The sequence below is a fragment of the Equus asinus genome, unplaced genomic scaffold (assembly GCF_041296235.1).
Source record: "Equus asinus isolate D_3611 breed Donkey unplaced genomic scaffold, EquAss-T2T_v2 contig_231, whole genome shotgun sequence".
NCBI lineage: Eukaryota > Metazoa > Chordata > Mammalia > Perissodactyla > Equidae > Equus > Equus asinus.
This window is the reverse complement of record NW_027224885.1, coordinates 20,001-28,792: the sequence shown is the minus strand read 5'-3', so window position 1 is coordinate 28,792 and position 8,792 is coordinate 20,001.

Here is an 8,792-nt window from a genome sequence, read left to right as displayed (position 1 = left end):
GAAAATTCTTTTTTTTTTTTTTTCCCCAGCGGTGCACGTATTTCCCTTCCAAAAAAGAAGAACGGGAAAGGAGATGTTAAAGGCAAGCAGAGAGAGGAAAACTGTTGCAAAACAAAAGCTGAGCTCCCGTCCGAGGGAGGCCTCCTCCATTGGAGGCCTAGGAAATCATTCTGACAAAATGGAGGATCTCTGTCTTTGGTGTCGATTCCCTCAGAGGTCAAGAGAAACATTTTCCAATGTCTTTATCAGGAGGAGACTAGAAGTTAGAGAAAAGTATCCTTTCGGGAGTGAGAAAAACAAATTCTGATTTTGCATCAGCTTCCCTCCGATCTTGAAACTCATTGACTTGATTCCATTCTGTCGACGGAAATAATCCGGAACCAATCTATCCGTGAAAATCGGGGTGCGTTTATTCTGAGCTGAAATGTGAGGACTGTGGCCCGGGGCCTTTCTTCCCGAAGGAAGAGAGGGTGCCCGGGAAGTGGGGTGTACAGAGTGCTTCTAGACCCCCAGAGAGGACGTTTCACATAGGATCGAAAGGTCCCTTGGATGATAGTCGCGAGACTGCTCTGTCGGCACAGCGATCGACAGACACTGCTGGGTGGCAGGTCTGTTGTCTGGGCCTGGGTGGTCACAGGGGAGCCGGATGGTCAAAGGTGAGCGCAACCATCCGCTCCTAGCCTAAGGAAAGATGCCTCTCCTTAAGGAAAGGCCCGAGCACGGGGAAGCTGCTCCTTTCCCTTAAGGGCATTGGTTCTTGCCGTAGGAAATGTGTAAAGCGGATCTACGATGCGATGCGTGCTCGACGGCCACGTCAGGCCCTTTTCGAAAAACACTGTCAGGCCGAATTAGGCCGACACCCAATGGCTTCCTCATAGACTCCCATAGATCCTATCGCTCGCCATTTCTATCTGTCCACTCGTTCCAATTTTAGGCCACTTGACCACGAACAGGCCTTTTTCTCAGATTATTTTCCCCGTGAAACTTTGATCACCTTTTCACAGACAAAACGATCTTTACTTTTTAGGCCCTCTTGCCTGAAGGCAGCCATCTCACTTTCCTTGAACACAAAGATGTTTCCCATATTCACTTTTAGTGGCTTTTTGTTTTGTTTTGTTTTGTTTTGAGGACGATGAGCCCTGAGCTAACTGCTGCCAATCCTCCTCTTTTTGCCGAGGAAGGCTGGCCCTGAGCTCACCTCCGTGCCCATCTTCCTCTATTTCATATGTGGGACGCCTACCACCACGTGGCTCGCCCAGCGGTGCCACGTCCACCCCCGGGATCCGAACTGGCGAACCCCGGGCCGGCGAAGCGGAACAGGCACACTTAACCAGCGCGCCACCGGGCCGGCCTAGTGGCTTTCATCGCATTTGTTAAGTAGATTTTTTAACCCTCACGAACCTTAATTTTGGTGAAAACTAAGAAGCCAGCAATTAGGAACTGTCCTTCCCATGAGCATTCCGTCGCTTGGCCAATGTCTAAACACTTGGCCACTTTTAGAAACATGGGATTTCATAGGTTTATCTTTTCCTTCGCTTTATTTGATTTCATCTCACTTTAGTTTTTGGGTGAGGAAGATCGGCCCTCACAGAGCTAACGCCTGTTGCCAATCTTCCGTTTTTGTTTTTTTTTCCCCCCCTCCCGATTTTTCTCCCCCAATCCCCCCCATGACATAGTTGTCTATCTTAGTTGAGGGCCCTTCCAGTTGTGGCATGTGGGACGCCGCCTCCACACGGCCCGACGAGCGGTGCCGTGTCCGTGCCGTGCCCGGGATCTGAACCGGCAAAACCCTGGGCCGCCGAAGGGGAGCTTGTGAACTTAACCACTCGGCCACGGGGCCGCCCCTGTCCGTGGACTTTTTTATCACCTGATTTCACCTCGCAAAACTTCAAAGCTTCAAGTTATCAGAGAGGTTTGGGAAGTTGTTTTTATTAATTTAATTAATTTATTTTTCGAGGAAGACGAGCCCCGAGCTGACACCTGCTGCCAATTCTCCTCTTTTTGCCCCGGGAGAGTGATCCCGAGCTAACATCCGTGCCCATCCCCCTCCCCTTGATAGGCGGGACGCTGACCACAGCGTGGCTCGCCAAGCGGCGCCACGTCCGCACCCTGGATCCGAACCTGCGAACCCCTGGCTGACAAAACGGAACGTGCGAACTTAACCGCTGTGCCGCCGGGCTGGCCCTTCGGGAAGTTATTTTCAGGACACGGGCCATAAACTAGAATCACCGCTACAGGTTTATCGGAGCGACATCAGCGTTCGTGGTGGATTGAGTCGTCCCCTCTGTCTCTCCCCTCCAGGGCACAACCAAAGGGACGTCTATCGACCCACCCACCAAGGATTCCCCCCCCCCCCCGCACGGCACAGCAGGATGCCTGAGAGATCCACGCAGCCCTACAGCGGCAAGTCACATTCGCACAGTCAAAATTCAATGGCAGAGACAAAACGTTAAGGTCAGTGAGAGGGAAGAGAATAACCGGCCCAGGAGCAACGGTGTGAAGAACACGGAGAAGACGGGTCCTAGACGCCGGGGTCCCCGGAGCAGCGATTTCATCAGAGGCCCGCAAACGTCCACGATCTCCACACCACGTTTATGGCCGACTGCGTGCGTGGGTCCTTTGGAATCGACCAGGCTACCGTCCGGGCCACTTTGGGACATCGTGTCCAGCTGCCCCGAGCGGTGGAGCTGTCGTTCAAGTGTAAGATGGGGCCCGTCCGGGGAGAGAATGGGGACGGGGAAAGGGAGGCCGCGGGAAGTCACAGAGTCTGAGGTGTTCGGGGGAGACTGACTCTTCTGAAGTGGAGGTGGTAGAAGGAGAGCAGCAGGATTTTTGGATTTTTGTTCCCTCTGTTAGGTATCTGGGTCCGGAGGAGAGTGGGGCGGGGGGGGGGCGGGTGGTGGTGGTGGTGGTGGGTGTGAGGCTGAGGCGGGGCTGGTGTTTCCTTTCCGAGTCAGGTGGAAGAGCTCCTCCAGTGGAGGTTTTTAGACAAGGGGTCTGGTCTGGCAGGATGGGAGGTTGCGGGTTGAGCCACAGGGGAATCTGTCGTAGCTCAGACTCGGGCCTTTGAAGAAATAGACAGAGAGAGGAGTTTTGCTCTGTCTGTCACCGCAGCCGGCACCTCAGGAGCAACAACAGGAGGCTTCCCGAATGAGTGAAGGGGCAGGAGCCAGCGTGCCCCGTGCCTCTCTCAGCCCTGCGCCGGCAGGGAAGGAAGCAGGCAGGCAGGCCTCAGGGCTACTCCCGTCCTACTGCCCGGTGGTCCCTGTCCCGGCCCCGCCCCCACTCTCCCCCTGACCCTCACCGCTCCCCAGCCCTCTTCTCAGCCAGAGAGGCGATGGGGGGGGGGGGGCGGTGCGGTCCCAGAACAAGTTTCCTCTCATCCGCCATCATCTTGCCACCCTGACGACTTGGCCTGAGATCCGGCCTAGGCTGTACCCTGAGATCCGGCCTAGGCTGTACCCGTGTGTGGTTTTCCTGTGGACAAGGGGGCCGGTTCACCATTTCGGAAGAAACCCCTAGCCTTCCACTGCCGAGTCGCCAGCCTGGGAGGGGGGAGGGGGGAGGGGGGAGGGGAGGTCAGGCCCATTCATTCCGATGGGCCTGGCGTCAGGGCTTCATTCAAGTGCAGGAAGCTCTCTCCCATGGCCTCGGGCTTTTTTCCATTGAACGGCTTTCTTCAATTCCCCCACCCTTAGGCCGCAGTCCACCAAGGGCCGGGAGGCAGGGAGGGAAGATGTTGGGGCAGGGTGGCTGTCTGAGAAACTCGCCTCATCTGGGGCAGAAAGAGTGCCCCCCTCCTTTCTCTAACCCTACTAGACTGCTTGAGGATCACGGACGGTTTGGCTCATCGATGAGCCCTGCGTTATGGGCCCGGCAAGCAAACTCCTAACGGGCAACCCGCCGCTCTAGGCGTGTGTGGGTTTTTTGATCTTTCACCTTCAAGTTCGCACGACATCGGTCCGTGTCCCCCGCCCCGGCTTCCCATGGGAAATCCTCCGTCTCTTTCCACAGACTCACTGGCGACTTCACACAGTGCCTGCCTCCTCCTCCTTAGGAAGGAAGGAAGGAAGGAAGGAAGGAAGGAAGGAAGGAAGGAAGGAAGGGAGGGGCTGACCCCGTGGCCGAGCGGTTGAGTTTGCACGCTCCGCTTCAGCGGCCCGGGGCTTGGAAGGTTCGGATCCTGGGCTCGGACACGGCACCGCTCATCAAACCACGCTGAGGTGGCGTCCCACACGGCAGAACCAGAGGGACCCTCAAAGAGAATATAGAACTAGGTACTGGGGTGCTCTGGGGAGAAGAAGAAGAAGGAGGAGGAATAAAAAGAAAAGAAAAGATTGGCAATGAGCTCGGGTGCCAGTCTTTAAAAAAAAAAAAAAAAAAGAGGAAGAAAGATGGACAAACAGGAACGAATCCCACTGACGGCACCTCCAAATGGTGGGGGGCAGGGGGGTGGGGGGGGTGGGGAGTGGCATCATCGGGCCAAGGGTGACTCTAAGCGTGATCCCGCGGTTGTGTTATTTGACATTTTATCGAATCGATTTATTATTTTATTTTTGAGGAAGATGAGCCCTGAGCGAACATCTGCCACCAATCCTCCTCTGTCGGCCGAGGAAGACTGGCCCTGAGCTGACATCCGTGCCCATCCCCCTCTACTTTCCAGGTGGGACGCCTGCCACAGCGTGGCTCGCCAAGCGGTGCCGGGTCCTGCGCCCGGGATCCGGACCGGCGAACCCGGGGCCGGCGGAGCAGAACGTGCGAACTTCACCGCCGCGCCACCGGGCCGGCCCCCGGAGTTGTTTTGAAAATCCAGTAAGGGGCTGGCCCCGTGGCCGAGTGGTTAAGTTCGCGCGCTCCGCTGCAGGCAGCCCAGTGTTTCATCGGTTCGTTCGGATCCCGGGCGCGGACACGGCACTGCTCATCAAACCACGCTGAGGCGGCGTCCCACATACCACCGCTAGAAGGACCCACCGCGAAGAACACACAACTACGTACCGGGGGGCTTTGGGGAGAAAAAGGAAAGACAAAAAATAAAATCTTCCAAACTCCAATAAAACTTTGAGTGAAGACGACGAGGAGGATGCGAAACGTATCTCACGCCTCCGAGCCGAGCCGTCCGTTTAGGTTTAGGAAGGGGGACGAGGACCCTTTGTAAGCGACATCCCTTTTTAAGCACCATTCTAAACCACAGAACAGAACTCCCTCTCCTCGACCCGGAGCGAGGAGGTTCCTGGGTGTGTCAGAGAGGGTCACGTCCTCTGCAGCACGAACGAACCGCCAGGGTTCGGCCACGGGAAAGAATTTCTTCCTCTCCAGGGGGACTAAAAGTCACCGACGGCAGCGGGCGTAGGTGCTATCCTTCCCGTCCAGGAAAGGCAGGGAGAACTTCAGCCGTGAAGAGAAGGAGGTCTTCCTCACTCCCCGTTTTGGGAGGGCCCCTTTGGCAGGGGAGTTTTGTCTCCTGATTTCAAGTCAGGAAGAAAAGGGAGAGAGAGAGAGAGAGAGAGAGAGAGAGAGAGAGAGTGTGTGTCCTTCTCGTGCCAGGTCGGTCTGAGGGGGACCTCCTCTGGTTTCCTCCCTTCCCAGGGAACGCCGTTCGCTCCTTCTTCTAGAAAAAGCTCCCAAAGCACCACCGCCCAGGATGGTCGACCTACGCCCATCGTCCCTCCTTTCCCAATCATTTCTACCGCGACAGAGGGACAGAGGCCCCTGCCCCATCCCCATCCCCACCCCCACCCCCATCGCCTGCCTCCTTGATGGCCAAAGGAGCTGCCTCTGAGAATGGAACGGGGCTTGGAAACCTTCTAGAGGGGTGACTCTCACCTGCCTGCCTGCTGGGAAAAGCACCACGCTGTCCATCGGACTGCTCTTTTGGGCAAACGTAGGCGTGCCACATAGCGATCGACAGCTATGGCGGGGGGGGGGGCGGGGTGGCGTGGTGGTGCCCAGGATCCACGACACGTGACGGCTGCGGAGCACGACAGCCCTAAGACCTTGAGGGAGACGGGGTGGCGCGTGAATCCTTTCGGAACGAGAACGACAGGAAACGCTGACGGGGACGTGTTCTCCTCTCGAGAACACACCAACGCCTCGCACGGTGTCTGACCCGGGGTGCCTCTGACTTTTGTCATCAGAGACGATCCTCTCGACCGCCCCTCACGCTTTGGGGAAAAGGGGAGAGGGACTCGGTAGCACGGGAAAAGCCATCCATCCGCCCTTCCTTTCCGTCTTCACGGCTCCTTCTCGTGGAAAACGAGGAAGCCGTCCGGAGGAACGGAACACTGACCCGGGCCAAAGCGTGGCCCAGCCTGAGCCTCCAAAACCTTCTGCTAAGTGAGAGGTGCCAGACATCCAAGGCGACCTACGTTGCGATTCCACACAGAGGAGAGAGCTAGAACGGTCCAACCCTAGAGGGCGACAGCAGATGGCGGCGGCGGCGGCGGCGGCAGCGGTGGTGGTGATCGTGGTGGGGCAGATCCGGGAGTGGGGCCGTTTTTTCTTTCGGGGGGAGGGGATGGAAACGGAAACCTTCTGGAAATAGATAGCCATGACGGATGCGCCACCTTGGGGAGAGAGACTCCCGAAGGCCACTGGCTTGTGCCCCGTGGAAAGGATGGATTCGGTGGGATGGGAATTCTACCTCCGTGTAGAGCGTGTGGTAAACCACGAGGTAGGTGGGTGGGTGGGTGGGTGGGTGGCCTCCCTGCCTCGCCTCCACCTAGACGTCCACACACAGAGACCGACGAGGGAGGGAGGGAGGGAGGGAGGGAGGGAGGGAGGGAGGGAGGGAGGGAGAGAGACAAGACGGACAGAGGCCGAGGCCGAGGCCGAGGCAGTGAGCGAGTAAGTGATCGACCCTGGCCATAGGGATTCCTCAGAGGGCGTCTCTTGGCTCCCCAAACGAAGAATGTGTGTGGAGATCGAGAAAGATCACCGACCTAGGAGAACCAGCAAGACTTCCTCACCCGCCAGAGAGCCGCTGGGCCCCTGCCGTCCCTGCCACCGCCACCCCTACCCCTCGCCTTTGGCAGCGACGCCAACGAAAGGCAGGCAGACGAGTGGGAGAGTCGTGTGGTGGTGTCCCCCAAGGAAGGTGGGTCCATGCCGACGAGCGGTCGTCGGCGTGTGGAAAAGCCAGAGGCGGGCTGACTAGAAGGAGGGCGTCCTGGAGGAAGGGACCAGGGTGTGAGGGAGAGAGGCCTGTTCCTCTTCCCCTGTCGGCCCCAAGTCAGGGGCCCAAAGGAGGAAAGCTGTCCGTTCCTTTCCGACTCGGACGGTTCGGGCGGAACCGACCGATCCCCGCGGCAGCGCAGTCGGGGCTTTCTGGACCAGAACCCCTCTCTCTGTCGCCTTTCGACCACACGCACGCTTTAGAGGCCAAGGGAAAATGGATCGGGTCTCTCTGTCTCTCTCCCTAGAAAACAAGGGGCCGGGGGCCGAGCCCGTGGACGAGCGGTCAAGTATGCGCCCCCCACCCCGGCCCCCGGCTTCGACGGCCCAGGTTTTCACCGGTTCGGATCCTGGGCGCAGCCCCAGACCCAGCATCGCCCTTCAAGCCACGCCGAGGCGGCGTCCCACATAGCAGAAACGCGAAAGACCTACCACTGGAACCTACAACTATGGACGGGACGGGACGGGGCGGGGCGGGGCGGGGCGGGGCGGGGGTGGGGGGGGCGGCTTTGGGGAGCAGGAAGAAAGAAAAAATAAAAGAAACACAAGGACGGTCATCGCGATAGTTCTTTCCACTTCCATCCATATGTTAACAGGACCCAAGTTTCCCGACCTCCATTTGGATGTATGTTAACTAAATGGAGAAGCTATTCAAAGGACTCCTCTAAAGAAGTCCACGTTCTTCTTTCTAAATGATAATGAAAATCATTGTCACCACCGCTCTTCCGACCCTCCATGTCCAGACGGCCTCCCGCCCCTCCCCTATCCCCAACTCCCACCCCGCCCCGCGCCGACCCCCGACCCCGGCATTCTCCACGCCCACCTTTCCCTCTCCACTCCTACCCCCCCGTCCCCCGCCGCCCGGGACACCGCACCCCGCGCCCCCCCCCCCCAATCCAGGCCGGGCCACCTGGTCGACCTCCTCGAACACTATATAAGAGGATGCCGGGCAGCAGGTGGCGCCCGACAAGCGGCCTCCTCACAGGCCGGACGGATCAGCCTCGCGGGGGCGGGCGATGGGGAGGCGTTCGTCCAGGTCAGGTCAGGTCGGGGGAGGGAGGATGCCGCGCCGGCCGGCCTGGTGCGTGGCCTGGTCCCGATCCACCCCGCGTCTCGTTTCTCGGGCCGGGACGAGTACAGCCGGGGAGGCCGACTCGGTCACGGAAAGCGGCCTTGGGGAGGTTTTGGCGAACGTCCCTGTCCCAGGGCCGTCTGCCGACTAGGGGACGGAGTCCTCCTCCATGCTCCTTCTCGCCCCCAGTCGGGCGGGTTGTGGGTCGCGCGGTCGACTTGTCCATTTCCCCGGAGGCATCCTGCCTGCCGGGGCTCCCTCCCTCGGGCCGGTGCGAGCGGTCTTCGGGCGGCCCGGGAATTTGGGCCGCAGCGAACGAACGAACGAAGCCCGTCCCTCCTGCGTCGGCACCGATGAGACACAGCCCTGGTGGATGGAGCCGCTTTCCTCGGGTTTCCTTTTGCTTTCGGCCGCTGCTGCCACCAAACCTCCCTAAACGATAGGAATGAAAACGGGAACCGTTGGCATAATAAAAGCGTTTTGGTTGGCGTGTTTCTTGGCTTTTGGGGACTCGAGAGGTATGATGGATGATCTCCGATTGACGTTTGGA